The sequence below is a fragment of the Apium graveolens genome, chromosome 3 (assembly GCF_009905375.1).
Source record: "Apium graveolens cultivar Ventura chromosome 3, ASM990537v1, whole genome shotgun sequence".
Classification (NCBI taxonomy): domain Eukaryota; kingdom Viridiplantae; phylum Streptophyta; class Magnoliopsida; order Apiales; family Apiaceae; genus Apium; species Apium graveolens.
Window position 1 is genome coordinate 215,179,524 of NC_133649.1, and position 17,725 is coordinate 215,197,248.

General features: G+C 36.7%; 1 non-coding gene across 1 annotated transcript; it reads right to left on the bottom strand.

The window, feature by feature from the left end:
• Positions 1 to 256: 256 nt before the first annotated feature.
• LOC141715824 (small nucleolar RNA R71) lies at positions 257 to 363 on the bottom strand. The gene has a single exon (XR_012572572.1). It is a non-coding gene; the product is annotated as a small nucleolar RNA R71 (small nucleolar RNA).
• Between the last annotated feature and the right edge of the window lie 17,362 nt (positions 364 to 17,725).

Genomic DNA, 17,725 nt, shown 5'->3' on the forward strand with positions numbered 1-17,725 from the left:
GATACAAAACTCAGTTCAGTTTGGGGGTTCTCCGATAGAAGACCCCAACATGCACATCAGAGATTTCATCAAGATCTGCGACACTTTCAAGTTCAATGGAGTTTTTGAAGATGCTATTAAATTAAGGCTTTTCCCATTCTCTCTGAGGGATAAAACTAAGTGGTGATTACATTCTTTACCACCAGGGTCTATTACCAAATGGGAGGATCTTGCTCAGAAGTTCTTAACCAAATTCTTTCCAATGGTGAAGACTGCTGCAATCAGAAACGCACTTACTCAATTTGCTCAATAATCTGGAGAATCTTTATGCGAGCCTTGTGATCGATATAAGGAGATGCTTAGGATGTGTCCTCATCATGGGATTCCTCACTGGATAATCATTAATTGTTTCTATAATGGTTTGGGTGCTACTTCTCGACCTATGCTTGATGCAGCATCAGGAGGAGCCTTGTGGGCTAAAAGCTACGATGAAGCTTATGAATTGATTGAACTGATGGCTGCTAATGAATACCAGAATCCTACTCAGCAACTACTCAGGGTAAGGTACTAGGAATTCTGGAGTTGGATGCAGCTACTGCTATAGCTGCTCAACTTAAGGCTTTGACGATGAAGGTGGAATCTTTGTCTAATTATGGAGTTAATCAGATCACTAGTGTCTGTGAGCTTTGTGTTGGTGCCCATGAGACTGATCAGTGTGCCATTTCAAGTGAATAAGCTCAGTTCGTGAGCAACTTTCAGAGGTCACAACAAACTGTACCAGCCACCTATCATCCTAACAACCGCAATCATCCTAATTTTAGCTGGAGCAATACTCAGAATACGGTTCAACATCCTTATCAGTAGTACCCAGCAAAGCAGTACAACCCCCTAGTTTTCAGCAACCACAATATGCACCAAGGAAACAACTCCAGCTGCAAAAGTCAAATGAAAAAAATCTGAATTAGAGGAGTTAAGGCTCATGTGCAAGATCCAAGAGGTTTCTATCAAGACCTTGGAAAATCAAATTGGGCAAATTGCCAATGCCTTATTAAATTGTCAACCTGGTACACTTCCTAGTGACACTGAAGTACCAGGAAAGAGGGAAACAAAGGAGCAATTAAAGGAAATTACATTGAGGTCTGGGAAGGTTGCAAACCCCGAACATTCTCATGGTTCGGATGAAGAAGCTGTGGCTGAAGAAGAATTACAGAAGGAAGTTGAAATGGAACCAAGGAAGACTACTGTTGAACACACTCCTCCTGAGGGTAATACAGGGGAGAAACAGATCTATCCTCCACCTCCCTTCCCTAAAAGGCTGTAGAAGAAAAAGCTGGATAAGCAGTTTGAGAAGTTTCTGGAGGAGTTCAAGAAACTTCACATAAACATACCTTTCGCTGAAGCTCTTGAACACATGCCTAGTTATGCGAAGTTTATGAAAGGTATTCAATCTCGGAAGGTGAAGCTTGATGACTTAGAGACAGTTGCTCTCATGGAGGAATGCAGTGTTGTGCTGTAACAGAAGTTACCTCCGAAGCTTAAAGATCCTAGAAGCTTCACTATTCCTTACACCGTTGGAAATGTGTCATTTGACAAATGCTTATGTAACTTGGGAGCTAGCATCAATCTGATACCTTTGTCAATCTTCAAGAAGTTGGACTTACTAGATCCAAAGCCTACTTATATGACTTTGCAGTTGGCCGATCATTCTATTACTTATCCACGAGGCATTATTGATGATGTTTTGGTCAAGGTGGATAAACTCATCTTTCCTGCTGATTTTGTAATTCTGGATTTCGAGGAGGATAAGAAGATTCCCATAATCTTGGAAAGACCTTTCTTGGCTACTAGACGAACCTTGATAGATGTGCAGAAAGGTGAGCTCACCATGCGAGTGTTGGATCAGGATGTAACTTTTAATATGTTCAATATGATGAAGTTCCCTAAGGAAAATGAGAAGTGCTTAAAGGTGGAGTTGGTCGATTCTGTGGTTACTTTAGAACTTGATCAATTGCTAAGGTTTGATGCCTTAGAAAATGCCTTGTTGGGGAATTCTGATAGCGAAGATGATGAAGGTGATGAACAATTACAATATCTGAATGCTTCTCCCTGGAAGAGGAAGATGTATATGCCTTTTGAATCTCTTGGAATGGAGGAGCTGAACAAATCTCCTAAGCGCCTTAAGCCATCTATTGAGGAAGCTCCTACACTGGAGCTTAAACCATTACTAAACACTTAAGGTATGTTTTTTTAGGTGATGCATCTACTTTGCCTGTTATTATTGCATCTGACCTTTCAGGTAGTGATGAGATAAAACTCTTGAGAATTCTGAGAGAGTTCAAATCGGTAATTGGATGGACGATAACAGATATTAACGGAATCAACCCTTCCTATTGTATGCATAAATTTCTGCTAGAGGAAGGTAGCAAGCCTACTGTTGAGCAATAAAGAAGGATCAATCCCATCATGAAGGAAGTTATGAAGAAGGAAATTCTTAAGTGGCTGGATGCAGGGATCATCTATCCCATTTCTGACAGTTCTTGGGTGAGTCCAGTTCAGTGTGTACCAAAGAAAAGATGTATCACATTTGCTGCTAATGAGAAGAATGAGCTCATTCCTACTCGAACAGTCACGGGGTAGAGAGTTTGCATGGATTACAGGAAGCTGAACAATGCCACGAGAAAAGATCACTTCCCTATGTCATTTATTGATCAGATGCTTGACAGATTGGCTGGGTTTGAGTACTAATGTCTTCTGGATGGCTATTCGGGCTATAATCAAATTTGTATTGCTACGAAAGATCAGGAGATGACTACTTTCACTTGTCAATTTGGTACTTTCACCTTTAGAAGGGTTTCTTTTGGTTTATGTGGGGCACCTGCCACATTTCAGAGATGTATGATGGCTATCTTCTCTGATATAATTGGTTAGAATGTGGAGGTGTTCATGGACGATTTCTCTGTGTTTGGTGATTCATCTGATGAGTGCTTGCAGAATCTAGGCGACGTTCTTAAAAGGTGTGTTGAGACTAATCTAGTTCTCAACTAGGAGAAATGTCACTTTATGGTGCGACAGGGCATTATTATTGGGCACAAGGTCTTTAGTAAGGGTCTTGAGGTGGACAAATCCAAAGTGGGGGTCATCGAAAATCTTCCCCCACCAATTTCTGTTAAGGGAGTTCACAGTTTTCTTGGTCATGCGGGCTTATATAGGCGGTTCATTAAGGACTTTTCAAAAATTTCTAAACCTTTGTGCAATCTTCTGGAGAAGGATGTCCCGTTCAAGTTTGATGACGAGTGCCTAACAGCTTTTGAGTTCTTGAATAAGAGTTTAATCACGGCACCTGTCATAACTGCACCTGATTGGAATGAACCTTTTGAGATGATGTGCGATGCAAGTCACTATGCAGTTGGAGCAGTTCTTGGGCAGAGAAAGAATAACATATTTCATGTGGTCTACTATGCTAGTAAGACCCTAAACGGTGCTCAACTGAATTATACTACTACTAAGAAAGAACTTTTGGCTATTGTCTACGGTTTTGATAAATTTCGATCTTATCTGCTTGGAACGAAGGTGACAGTTTTCACTAATCACGTTGCAATTCGATATCTCGTTTCGAAGAAAGATTCGAAGCCTAGATTAATCAGATGGGTTCTTTTGCTTCAGGAATTTGAGTTGGAGATCAAGGATATAAAAGGTACTGAGAATCAAGTTATTGATCATCTCCCTCGTTTAAAAGATCCACGTGCAACTTCAATAGATAAGACATTAATAAATGAGTTTTTTCCCGATGAGCAGCTGTTTGGAGTGCAAGAGGAAGAAATGTGGTTTGTAGATATTGTGAACTACCTTATGAGTAATATCATGCCTCCCGACTTGTCGTACACTCAAAGGAAGAAGTTTCTTCACGAGGTGAAGTGGTACATGTGGGATGAACCATATCTGTTTAGGCAAGGAGTTGACCAAATCATCAGGAGATGTATTCCGTACAGCGAAACGGGGGGGGATATTAAGCGACTGTCATTCAACTATTTATGAAGGCCACTATGATGGAGAGAAGACAGCAGCTCGTGTTTTTCAAGCGGAATTTCTCTGGCCTAAATTGTTTAAGGATGCGCATCACTTTGTTTTGAAGTGTGATCGATGCCAGTGTGTGGGTAATATGTCCAAGAGGGATGATATGCCTCTTAATGTGCTTTTCGAGGTTGAAGTCTTCAATGTGTGGGGAATAGACTTCATGGGGCCATTTGTCTCATCTTGCAATAATCAGTATATCTTGTTGGCGGTCGATTATGTGTCGAAATGGGTGGAAGTCAAGGCTTTGCCGACAAATGATGCGAAAGTGGTGCTTAATTTTCTTCATAAGCAGATATTCACAAGATTCGGGACTCCAAGAGTCATAATCAGTGATGAGGGATCGTATTTTTGCAATCGCAAATTCACTGCCATGATGTAAAGGTATAATGTGAATCATCGCATTACAACAACCTAACATCCTCAGACTAATGGTCAAGCAGAGGTGTTTAACAGAGAGATCAAGCATATTCTAGAGAAAGTTGTGTGTCCATCAAGGAAGGATTGGTCTTTGAAGTTGGATGAAGCTGTTTGGGCATACTGAACAACATACAAGACTCTATTGTGAATTTTTCCGTTTCAGCTGGTTTATGGTAAGGGGTGTCATTTGCCTGTAGAGCTCGAGCATAAAGCGTATTGGGCTTTGAAGAAATTGAACCTTGCTTTGGATGCAGCTGGTAAGAAGAGAATACTTCAATTGAGTGAACTCGACGAGTTTCGACTTCAAGCGTATGAAAACAACAAAATGTACAAGGAAAAAGTCAAGAGGGGGCACGATAGAGGTTTAGTGCTTAAATCATTTGTGCCGAGATAACAAGTTCTATTGTTTAACTCGCGTCTCCGTCTTTTTCCCGGAAAATTAAAGTCGAGATGGTCAGGGCCTTTTATAATCAAAACGGTGTTTCTACATGGAGCTGTGGAGATTTTTAAGAATTATCCAGGCCAAACATTTTAAAAAAATTGGCAGAGGTTGAAGCACTACTATGGGGATACGAAAAACCGTGAGGTGGTTAGTGCCGTTTTATTGTCTACTTGATCTCGAGATGCTACATCGTGCTAACAATGTAAACCAAGCGCTTCTTGGGAGGCAACCCAAGTTTGTTGTACATTAGTGGGTAGAGGAAGCAAAAAGAAAAGAGATAAACAAAAAAAATCAGAAAAATAAAAAAATTCAGGGTCAACTTCAGTAGCACGGCGCGCCCGCGCTGAAAAGCGAGCGGCCGCGCTATTTTTCCAGTAATTGGGCGCGCCTGCGCTGAAACTCCAGAAACTGGGCGCGGCCCGCGCTGCCTTGGCGCGGCCGCGCCGGGTCCCTGATTCAAAAAAAATTTTAAGTCAGTTTTTGAAGAGGAAATCGGGGTTTTTAATAGAAAATGAATTCCCACCTGATTTTTATTCTTCCACATCCCAAATTTCCCTCTCTAAATCAACCCATTATTTCCATTACTCCCATAATCAATTCCCACTCCTTTTCCATAACTAATTCTCTCCCAATCCCCTATATACACACACATACTTATACACAAACTTCTTCATCACTTCTCAAAACTCTCAAACATACAATCTCTCTTTCAAACACATATTCTCTCAATCTCTTTCAATCTCAATGGCACCAAAAAGGGAGCGAACTCAAGTTAGCAGCATAACCACCGATTCTTCGAGTACGGGTAGTTTGAGGCCAAGGTTTTCAACTCCCGATGCGGAGGCGGAGTATGTGAGGCTGCTTTCGAAGCCTATAGCCAAGGAGCGTGGTTTATGCCATCGGGGAAAGATGGTAAGTTGTTGGAGATGATCTTGGAGATGGGCTGGGTGATTTCTGCGAGACACCCGCTGCTGTGCCCATGAGTGTGGTACATGAGTTCTATGCTAATGCTAAGGCGGAGAAGAATGATTTCATGATGGTGAGGGGGATGATGGTGGATTATAGTGCGGAGGTGATTCGTAGGCTGATTGAGCAACCTGAGAGCAGGGCGGACCAGGAGAAGACTCCGGAGAAGTTTAACTTGGATTTGATTATTGCGACCCTTTGTGTGCCTGAGACTCATTGGAAGTTCAAGAAGGGCATGAACAAGTATACCACGTTTCCGGCATCGTGCATGAACAGGTTTGCGCGTGCATGGAATGCTTTTATTTGTGCTAACATCATGCCATCTTCTCACGTGCATTAGATTACTGTGGAGCATTTCATTTACTGTGGGGTATTTTACAAGGAGACTATGTTGATCTTGTGATGGTTATCCATCAGGGTATTCTGAGGTTCTTGCGAGGGAATACTATGGGTTCGATACCCTATGTGTCCATTATGACGAAGTTATGCGTGACGGTTGGAGTTCGTTGGACCGCACATGAGCAACTGCAGCTCCCTAGTGCTCCGATTGATAGTTCGACGCTATTGAACATGACTGAGTGGTATGATGGGAAGCCCGATCCTAAGGGGCTTGGTTATTCTTATGACCATCTGCCAGGTGGAAGGCCAGCGAATCAGACTTATGCAGGTAGAACTTCGCAGGTGTGTCGAGCAGCATGGAGAGCTCAGTTGGGAGAGGAGGCTGGTCTTTCGGGATAGCAGCAGCAGCAGCAGGAGGAAGCACAGGGTAGTGCTGGTTTGCGTTCGATGCAGTATAGGTGTCTAGCTAGGATGATGGATGCGATGCATGACATCCATATCAGGTTTGCACATGACCTCACCCAGGCATTGGGGACTGCTTTCAGAGCCACATGAGTTGACATCCAGTGGCCATTATTTGGTGAGGATTTGGTGTATCCACCTCCAGACACTCCTGACACTCCACCCCTTGAGGGTGATGATCCTGGTTCAGATTAGGTATGTCTGATTCCTTGCTATTACCTTTATTGAGGACAATAAATATTTTAAGTTTGGGGGTAGTAGTTAAGGAGTATGTGTTTTGTGTGAGTCACATGTAGTTTGCATATTCATGCTAGTTTAGTTCATATCGTTGCATATTTGCCATGTAGTATTTTTTTTTGTAGTTTTATGATAGTTTGTTCATATAGTTTCATGCATTTGCATTATAACATGATCCTGTAGATGATTTTTTCCGATTGATTTGTGATATTGATGCTAGTGTAGTGATGTCATATTTAGTGATGTTAAGTCTTATCAAGTTGATTTTTATGCTAGAGACAATTGTATTTCACTAAGTCTTATAGGTTGCTTAAGTGCTAGATCATGGTCATGGTTTATTTGTTTGTCGAGGTTTAATCGCTTATTTATATTTAAAATTTAGGATATTCTCTTAATAATAAATTAACATGGATATTTAAAAAAATTGGAGAAAATTGGATTTCATTGCTAGTTGTTATGGCTAGGTGTCAAATGGCTAGTAGCCATCTCATTTTATATGAGTAGTCTAGGGTTGAATGAGATGGAGCGAAACACACTCGTTCAGAAATTTGTGAAAACAAAGAAGAAAAAAATTGAAAAAACTGAAAAAAGAAAGAAAAAATATGTATTTATGCATAATTGATCGCGAGTGGGCTCTTTAATACTCGAGTTATTAAGTTTTTAGGGGACTTTGTGCCTAGTGACCTAAGGCTTTTTATAGTCTGGGATCCACTAACCTAACGCTCGCTACATGGGTATTATTGTATAAGTCTTTTGTAGACCTCACTCATTACACGATCAAATAAGCATATTTGTGTTGTTTATGTGTTATGAATAAAAGCGTGAATCCATGTAATCTCCGGTATAAGAATTGAAGTGTTATAAGTTATTTTAAGTCTAGCTTTCATTCTATTTATAACCTTGCGATTGCTTTGATGAGTAGTGAGTCATGATTATTGATCTAGTTGTGATAGTATATCTATAAGCATGTGCACATGCACGTTTCTGGTTTGTAAGTTGGTTTGTGGGGCTTGATTGATCTTTGTGCGAATAACTGCATTTGCTGAGATGTTGCTTGTTGATTGGTTTAGTTATTCTATGGGGATCATTGCATTCATATAGTTTGCATTCATGCATTTTTATTTCTTGTTCTTTGAGTCTGTTTATGCTTGAGGACAATCATTGATTCAAGTTTGGGGGTATGTTGAGTGGCATTTATGACACTTTATTACGCTCCGTAAAGCTTTGAATTAGTGTTTTGTACTCAAGTTAGTATTTTTGACGTGTTTTTGTAGTGTTTCTGCATTGCAGGCATTTTCCAGGTAAACAGGTGAATTAGCATGGTTTTAGTGCTAATTTGGTGTTAGGAGGGTGTCTAGAATAAAGGCTCGCAAAAAGACCAGCTCAAATCAACAAGGAGAAAAGAAATCAGAATTTTATCCAGAAGGACGGTGCGCCCGCGCTAAAGTAGCACGCGGCCGCGCCCAAGAAACAGAAACTCGGCGCACCCGCGGTGAAGCAGCGCGCGGTCGCGCCAGGTCGGGATGATAGAATTTTGTTTCTATTGGGATTTTGAGAGTTTGAAGCCCTGGTTAATTCTACAACATATATATACATAAATAAAGGTCGTTTTATAAGAAGAGACGTACCAGAGCTAAAGAGAAGGCATAAGAAGACCGTAGAGCACAATTCAACTAAGGCGAAGAAGATCTAGTTTATTCTTGTGATTCTTGTTTTAAGTTGTAACTTTGGATCCTAGTTTTCTTATTCTTGAACCTTTACTTTTGTTTTGTACTTGGTTTTATTAAGTATAAAGACTACATTTATTATACCATGCTTTCATCGGAACCCACGTTGATAATGAATCCGATTATGGGCTAATTGTTATCGTAGGGTTCTAACGGATTTATTTATGAATTTCTTTAGTTAATTTGTTTCGATGTCTTAGTGTGTGGTGATTGTATGGTAACCTAGTTTTGGTTGCGCTTATTTGTCTTATGAGCGTCGCGAACTTATAAGATAGTGTGTTAATCTTTAATAAAGCGAAAGTGAATTTAAGGGTTTAGAACTTGCCATTCTAGAATATGTTCATGTATTTGACATGCATGATTCATAGGTAATTTTAACCATCTTACTTGCCCTATGTAATCACGAGGGATAACTTGTGCATTAAACCATTATGTTGTCAAATTCTATAGACATATAGGGTCTCAATATAATTGGTATCTATTCAGCTTCTATCTCTTTTGTGGATATCTGGTAGTATGGTATTTGTACAACGGAAGTTGGCGTTTATCAGTTTCGTGTGATCTGATTAGTGTCATCACCATTACATGTTAATGTTAAGAATGAAAAGGCTATCAAATAAAGTATTTAATGAAGTTAGAATCCCATGTTTGTGTCATATATTATTCAATTCTCTTTAATCTTTTAGTTTATGTTCTTTAGTATAATCTCTTAGTTAATCTTAGTATAAAAAACCACAAATTGTTACTCGTCTTAGCATTTGATAATAACCATACTAGTGTTGTATAAATACATTGATTGAAATTAACCTAAACCTATTCATGTGGGAACGAACTAGAATTTATTCTATATTACTTGCGATTGCGTATACTTGCATGAATTTTAGCGTGTGTTTTAGCGACTAACAGTGGATCCTGTAAGAAAATAACCATGAGTACCTAAATGTCTCCGTTCTTTTAAAGTGATCTCATCACTTCTCATACCACTCATATCATGACTTTTAATAGTTAGAGCTTGCTCACAAGGATTAACTAAATCATGTCTCTCATCTACATCTCCTTTTGTCAGGTAAGGATCCTGCCTCTCTTTTATTCTATTTTCACTAAATTTTTTCTCTCATTCTCACATGAAAAGCTCAGAGTAGTTTATCCTATAGAAATAAGAGGTGGCTGAGAAGAGTTGTCTGTGATCATATGACTAGAGGTATTCCTTGATAACAACATCCAATCCAACAATGTGCTTTTGATGAGCTTTCTTGTCTTGTACTGTCTTCAGAATATCATCAACCACATAAATTTGACTTCCTTGAACAATGTCAGGAATAGTCATATGTGATCTTATGCTTGAAACTACGCTTTGAACAGGTGGTTTTTGTGTAGCTGGGGCATTAACAGGTGCATCTTCACTTTGAGAAGATGGTTCTTGTGTACTATACCCCTTCTGTGTTGATTAAAGTTTGATCTTCTTGCTTTGAGAAATAGATGAAGTCTTTGCTTTCCTTTTAATAGACTTCTGCAAATCAACTTCCTTAGCAATTTCAACTATCTTGGCTGTTTGAGATGTAGTAACTGTCTGATCATAAATTGTCACTATCTTGTCAGGAATTGCTTGAGACCTGTCAGGATTTGACAATGATTCGTCATGATTCGTAGATTCATGATCCAGAGCAATATTAGCCAACACTATAAGATCATATGGTTTCTTGTGAACCTTTTCTGCTAACTTCACTAGTCTTCTTTTCTTAGGTTTAGCAGTTATAACCAAATTTTGGTCTTATCCTGCATTAGCACTAGTAACCTCCACTGGTCTAGTAGGCTTCTTGAATACAATTGGATCATCACTGTCACTTTCAGTGTTTGATGATTCATCAACCAGCTTAAGACCAGCTCAAAATTTTCTTTTCTTTCTTTCTTGAATATCCTTGATTCCTGTTACCGATGAAACACTTTTCTTCCTTACTCCACATTTTTGCTCCAAAGATATATGTGAGTGTGAAACAACCTTTAGACATGATTTTCTCTGAGATAAATCAGACTTAGCCACTGTCTTTGATTTTGCAACTGATTCCTTTTGAGAAGAATCAGAGGTGATTTTGTGTTTGGATTTAGTGAAAAAATGGACACTTTGGTCAGGAACAGGGTTGGATGTGCCCTGTCCCACAACGTCAAGACTTGGAAAATTATATTTGTTAGGCATTTTGTTAGACAAAAATACCCACATTTGCATTATACACAAAGGCTTAGAATTGAACCTTTCATCAATGATCATCTATTGTTTCTTGAAATTTATACGTTAAATGTTCTTATTAGGACATAAAACACTCAAGTCAGTTTCACACATGCATCATCAAGATATCAATTTTTAAACATCCAGTTCAAAAAAAAATGAACAGTCACAGTATAAAGCACATAAAAGAAAAACAAGTTTTCTAACATGCATCAAACTGAAATATATTAAACAAAGGATTTCATTGATATTAATGAAGATGATTACAAGATTTCGAATTATAAAAGATTCCTAACTTTTAAAAGCTAGAACTTATTCTATCTTCATCTTCTTTGTGGCCTCCTGGCTCTTCAGAGCTCTGTGACGGTAAATTTGCAAGATTGTAGCTGCAAGAGAAATAATGTTCTCTTGTAGCTTAAGAGCCTCAATCCGGCGCCTCTCAGCTTATTTGGCATGGCATTCCTCTTCAACAATGGTCTCCAGTTGGAAAAACTGGAGATCAGTCTGCTGTTCAAAGGACAGCTCCTCATAAACTGATGATGGAACGTCATGAGGGCTATAGATTTGGTGGTTAATCTTAACTCTAAGTCCCCACGGGTCATAATAGATGTGACCCTCATCCAACTCAAAAGCGAGATAGTAAACCCCACCTTCAGTGCGAGTGTAAAATTGATCTTGGTTCATGGTGATGGTTTTGAGAAGATGAAAAGTTGTGTTTAGATTGAGAGAGAGATTGAAACGATGGAGCAAGATGTAAGATTTCTAAGAGATAATAAGAATGATTTTATAGCCAAACCCAACTGAGAATCTAAAGAGATGCCTTAATTAACCATATAATAATAGATACTGCATGCATAATATTACGCGTATCTAGGAAAATAAAACAAAGTCTCTTTTCATGCACCTATTCCCAATATAAAACAAATAATGATGACAAGTTTAACATGATTACCCAAAATATAATAAAACAAATTTGTAACACTTAAAAATCATGAAAGAAATAATGTTACCGTCCTTTTTAGGAAAAGTCATGTCTTGTCCATCACCCACTGAGATAAAATTGATAATCCAAAATCAAGAATTCAATCATGATTTCTCCTCTTCAGCATTTGCATTGTTGATTTTTTTGTAAAATCAAAAATCTCTTCTCCACTGAACATTCTGTCAGAAATTGAAAAATCATTAGTAATGTGAATTACAGAATTAGTTCCATGCAAAACTCCCCCTGTAACTGTGTTGTCAGTTCTTGATAGTTTTACGTTTCTCCCCCTCAATATGTGCATTTTCATCAGGATTTGTCTTCTAGCCTGATTAAGATTTTTGTCCATTTGTCCAAAATTTTTATGATTGCATTCTCCTCTCACTAATCCATTGAGATTATTGATGTTGAGATGAGAAAGCTTCTTGTGCCAATTCCAACTTTCATATACTGATGTCTTGGTTACCAGATAGGTTTCTGGACCACCAGTATTTGCATAAAGTTTGGCTTCGTACATGTTTCCATGTCTATAAGCTTTGAAAATAGTTTTCTTTGTGATCATATGAACTACTTCACAGTGCGTATCATAGATAACGACATAGAAACCTTTGCTAGTGAATTGACTAATTCTCAACAAGTTGTGCTTCAATCCATCTACCAGAGCTATGTTCGAGATGATGACATTTCCAATGATAATATTGCCATATCCTAGTGTTTTTCCTACATTGCCATCTCCATAGAAAACCATTGGGCCAACCTTCTCCTCATATTCTGACAACAAGGATTTAGTTTCAGTCATATGTGCTGAACATCCACTGTCCAAGACAAGCACATTCTTCTTGTTTCCCTGTAATTAGAAATATGGAAATCAGTCAGAATTTTTAAGAACCCACACTTGTTGGGTCCTTTTTGATATCTTATACATTTTACTTTAGCATACCTCTTGTCAGGATTTGGTCCATCAGGATTTGTCTTGAAATTTTTTACTCTATAAGATGTATGCGCATTCAGTTTAGCAGTTCTATTTAAAACAACAATTTTATTGAATTTTGGCAAATGATCATAATTGTTATGATATAAACTATGATAATATTTACAGGTGTATATAGAATGCCAACTGCTACCACAGTGAGAACAAGGATTTTTTGGTTTGTATAATACTGACCTACCAATAATATCAGATTCAGGAATTTTAGAAACTTTCTTTTTAGGCTTCCTGCAATCAATAGCAATATGATTAATATTACCACAGTTAAAACAAGCTTTCCTAGGAGCATTAAGAATGTACTTATAGTTGTTTGCCTTGTTTATTCCTTGTTTTCCATTTCTACCTCTCTTAGACCTAGGTTTGGGAGCCTTAGAAGTTACCTCACATATCTTCTTGTCTAACTGACTCTTAGAGAGAAGTCCTATATTTTTACTTTTCTTTTCTTGCATTTTGGGATCTTCTTTCTTTTTAGTAGGGACTCTAGGTTTAACTTTTTCTTCAACATTGTTCTTAGAGGTAGACACAAATTCATAGACAGACTCAACTCCTCTTTCATGAGTTCCAAAAAACTTAACTGGAGTAGTGTTATTAATGGATTTATTGATATTCCTATCAACAAATTTGTTATAATCTAGACATTCATTCCATTTTTTCTCACTGATGAAATCATGAACTTTCTTTCCTGAAGTCATCCAAGATTTAAACACCTTTCTTTCCTGTTCTAGAACTTTCTCTAGTCTTGCATACCTGATGTTTATCTGAGTTTTATTATGTTGTGCTTTCTTACATGCTTTTTCATGTTCATGCATGCAAACTAACTCAGCTCCTAAGAAATAATTTCTTTCTTTAAGCCTCTTATTATTAGCAATCAAACTATCACATTCAATAGTCTTACTTTTAAAATTAACATGTAGAGAGTACATGAAAGTTTTCAGTTCAAACACATTATCAATATCAATAGGAAATATAACTGAAGGTACCTTATCAGTTCCCGAGGCATTCTCTCCATGAGCCGCCTTGAGTGCATAACAATCATCATCATTGTCAGTTCCTGATGAATCTATCCGGTCTATGTTGGAGTTTGTTGTGACCAAAGCTTTTTCAGTTGTCTTGGGCATTCATTAACCAGATGTCCCCTTTCATTACAATTGTAACATGTCACCTTGGTCTTGTCAAACTTCCTTTCCTTGTTGTACAGACCATCACTCTTTCTGGACCTGTCTTTGCATTGACCAGAGAACCTTCTGTTGGAATCACCTTTTCTCTGTGATTTTCCAAACCTCATCATTCTAAAGCCTTTCACAAGCATTGCAGCCATTTCAACCACTTGAGGATCATCCATGTCAATCTCAGAATCCTCGTCAGTATCTATGTAAGGATCTGATACATCATCAATATCCGATTCTTTTATAATATTCCTTCTTCTTGACCTTTCACTCATCTTTTCCTTGCCTTTGTGAGTCTCAGCACTAAGAGCTACAGCCTTTATCTTCAGACCTTTTCTGTTCTTTCTTTGCTGGATCTCCAAGTCATGAGTCTTCAGCATCCCATACACTTCATCCAGAGTCAGAGAATCAAGATCATATTGATGCCTGATTATTGAGGCCTGTGTATCCCAATCTTCTGGAAGAGCTCTCAGAAACTTGGTCTTTGAGTCTTCCATTTCATATTCTTTTCCAACCAATGATAGATCATTCAACAGTGTCAAAAATATATCATATATGTCAGTAATTGACTCATCAGCCTTGGCATCAAATTGCTCATATTCTTGCACAAGAACAGCTCTTCTGTTTTTCTTTATTGCCATTGTACCTTGGCACTGTGTCTCCAAAGCATCCCACATCTCCTTTGTAGTCTTGCAGGTTATAACTTTGTTTGACATCACATTGTCCAAACTGTTATGCAAAATATTCCCGACTTTAGCATCTTTAAGCATCAAAGCTTTTTCAGGATCTGACCACTTTGATTTTTCCTTTATGCCATGGTGTTCAGGAGCATCTACAGTCATAACCACAGTTTCCATAGGGTGTGGAGGTCCTGTTTTGATGATATCAACATATGAATCATCAATAGTTTCAAGGAACATCAACATCTTTACTCTCCATGTAGAGTAATCATCAATAATTCTGAACAATTTTCGTTTTTTGACTTTTTTGATCCGGGGTACGGTTTGACTTATACGAGTCTCGGTGTAAAATTTCCGATATGCAAATCATTTTATAGTCCGATAAAAATTCATATCCTCAGAAGGTGCGATATTATTATCTTGTTTTCGTATAAAATGTTTTATAGGAAGTTTTGTTTTGATAATTACCCAAGTATCGTCTTTTTAGTTACTTAAGTAACCTATTTTCGGATCCAATATGTAAATGTAATTATCGAATTATCAAATAAATAAAATATGGGATAGTTCTGTCAGCTGTGTGTTGCTTTATTTTTAATTGTGTGTAATTTATTCAAAGCGATGATTAATTTTATAATTAATTATTGAGTTGTATGAATTTAATTTGTTTTAAAATGATTTTAATTAAATATGGATGCTCATAAATGCTAAAATTGCTCCTAAAATTATTTTTGTTGCTTTATAATTTTATTTATTATTTTTGGGAGTTTATAAAATTTGGAAATCAATATTTTATTTATTAATTATCTTTAAATGATTTTCTGATTCCGTTTAATTGTAAAATCAATATTTAATTCCATAATGCTTCAAAAAATCATGAAAATTTTATTTTATTAACTCTTGAATATTATGAGAATTTTAAAATTATTTTGGGATTTGTTCTGATCAAATTTACGTGTGCGTTGATTCGTTAATTGTTGAAATGCGAATACAAGTTGCATTTCAAAAATGGATTAAAAAGAAAATTTTAAACAATTTATATAATACTAATTTCATGTATTTCGGGATTTTTAAAACTATATCCGTGCGTTTTCGACTTATTCTATCCGCTAAATTCCCGTTAAATTCTGAAATTTACGAAGTGAAAATTGTCCCAAAAAATATATATAATAACAAAGTTAAAAAGGGGGGCAGGGGTTACTCGAGTTAACCCGTTGTAACATCCGGGATATCGCGTGTAATTATTTGTTATCAATAAATAATTTTTATATGATTATTATGTGATTTTTGGTGAATTATCTGATGATTGGTGTGAATATGTGAATGCTTATATGTGATACAGTATAAGTATGCTAATTTTATTATGACTAGAATAAAATATAGAAAATTACAGTATTTTTCTGGTAATTTTTGGGCTGTTATATGATTTTATATTGATTTATGAATTTATTAATTATTTTTTGAATAATTACAAAATTATTTTATAAAGCCGGGAATCGTCCGACTTCAACAGTTTTTACGTTTTTACAACCCGAAACTCTTTCGAAAACTCCTTGCTAACCTAATCTGGTAATTCCGGACATTTTCCGTGTTTTGACTTTTTCGATCCGGATTACGGTTTGACCCGTGCGCGGCCCATCACAAGATTTTCGATACGATAATCATTTCGGTGAACCAACAAAACCCGTATTTTCGAAAGATGGGATATTATTACGTTATTTTCATATATAGTGTTTTATAAGAATCCCGGTTTGGATCATTATCCAATACGGGTATCGAATCGAATCGTTTTTGCAGTTACTTAGCAGCTAAGTAACTAATTTAACGATCCAAGACGATCCAAAACGATCCAAAACGAGCCAATATTCCAAAAATATATATAGCCCTTTATTGTTTCATTTTATTTGTATAATCATAATTGATCAGTAAAAATACAGAAAATACAGAGAAAAACCCTAAAAACGTTGTGTTCTTCATAATCAAACGCTCAAACGAAGGCGTTATCGAACTCCGATTCGAGCGTGCAATATGTCAAAACGAAGCTCTCGAAAGACTGTTTCTGAATTCACCATCTATTCAAGTGCAGAAATCAAGGTTTTTTTTTATAAATATATTTTAATTAGAATTAATCAAGGATTAATATATGAATTTTTATTCTTGATGTCGTTGATATGATTTGATGATTCCATCGTGTAGATAATACTGTTCTGGTCAATTTGGTATATTATATGTCAAAATAGAGTTCAGTAACATATAGAAAATTGAGTTTGATTCTCGAAATTAAAAACTAGGGTTTATAACTTTGAATGTTCTTAATTGAATTTTGGGTATTTCTTTATTAAGGGTTATTACATGAAATTGATTACACAGAGTTGTAGATCATCGAAAGACGATTCGAATGATATATACGTGGTAAACAAACGATTGCTGGAAGAGGATGATCGGAAAACGGGTCGAAGCGGCGGCGAAATTTCTAGATTAATATTACGTTCGACTCGTTGAGTTTTCGACTATCTGGACTCTGCAGAACGATTCCTGGCAGCAAGAAGAATACACCCTGTTAAACTGGTGTATTTCCGGAAGGTTATGGTCGTCGCCGGAAAAGCTTTTGGACGGCGCCCATGGCTTCTCCGGCGACCGGGGAAGACAGCTATAACAATTATAGTTTAGCCCCGAGTCTTTGCAAACTTTGTATTTTTAGTATCTCATTTTTAAAAATTTGCAAATTGACCCCTGCTGTTTAAGTTATTTTTAAAAATGATTTTTTTATTATTTTTAAAAAAATCAGAAAAATATTTATTTAATTATTTTAAATTCAGAAAATTATTTTAATTATTTATTTATTCAAAAATAAATCAAAATCATTTTATTAATTAATTTATTTAGTTTTTAATTATTTTAATTAATCAATTAATTTATAATTAATTAATTGATTAATTAATTAATTTAATTATTAATTAATTTTAATTGATTTAATAATTAGATTTAATTATTTAAAATTGATTTAAAAATTCTGAAAAATAGTTTTGAGCTTTAGAATATTATTCT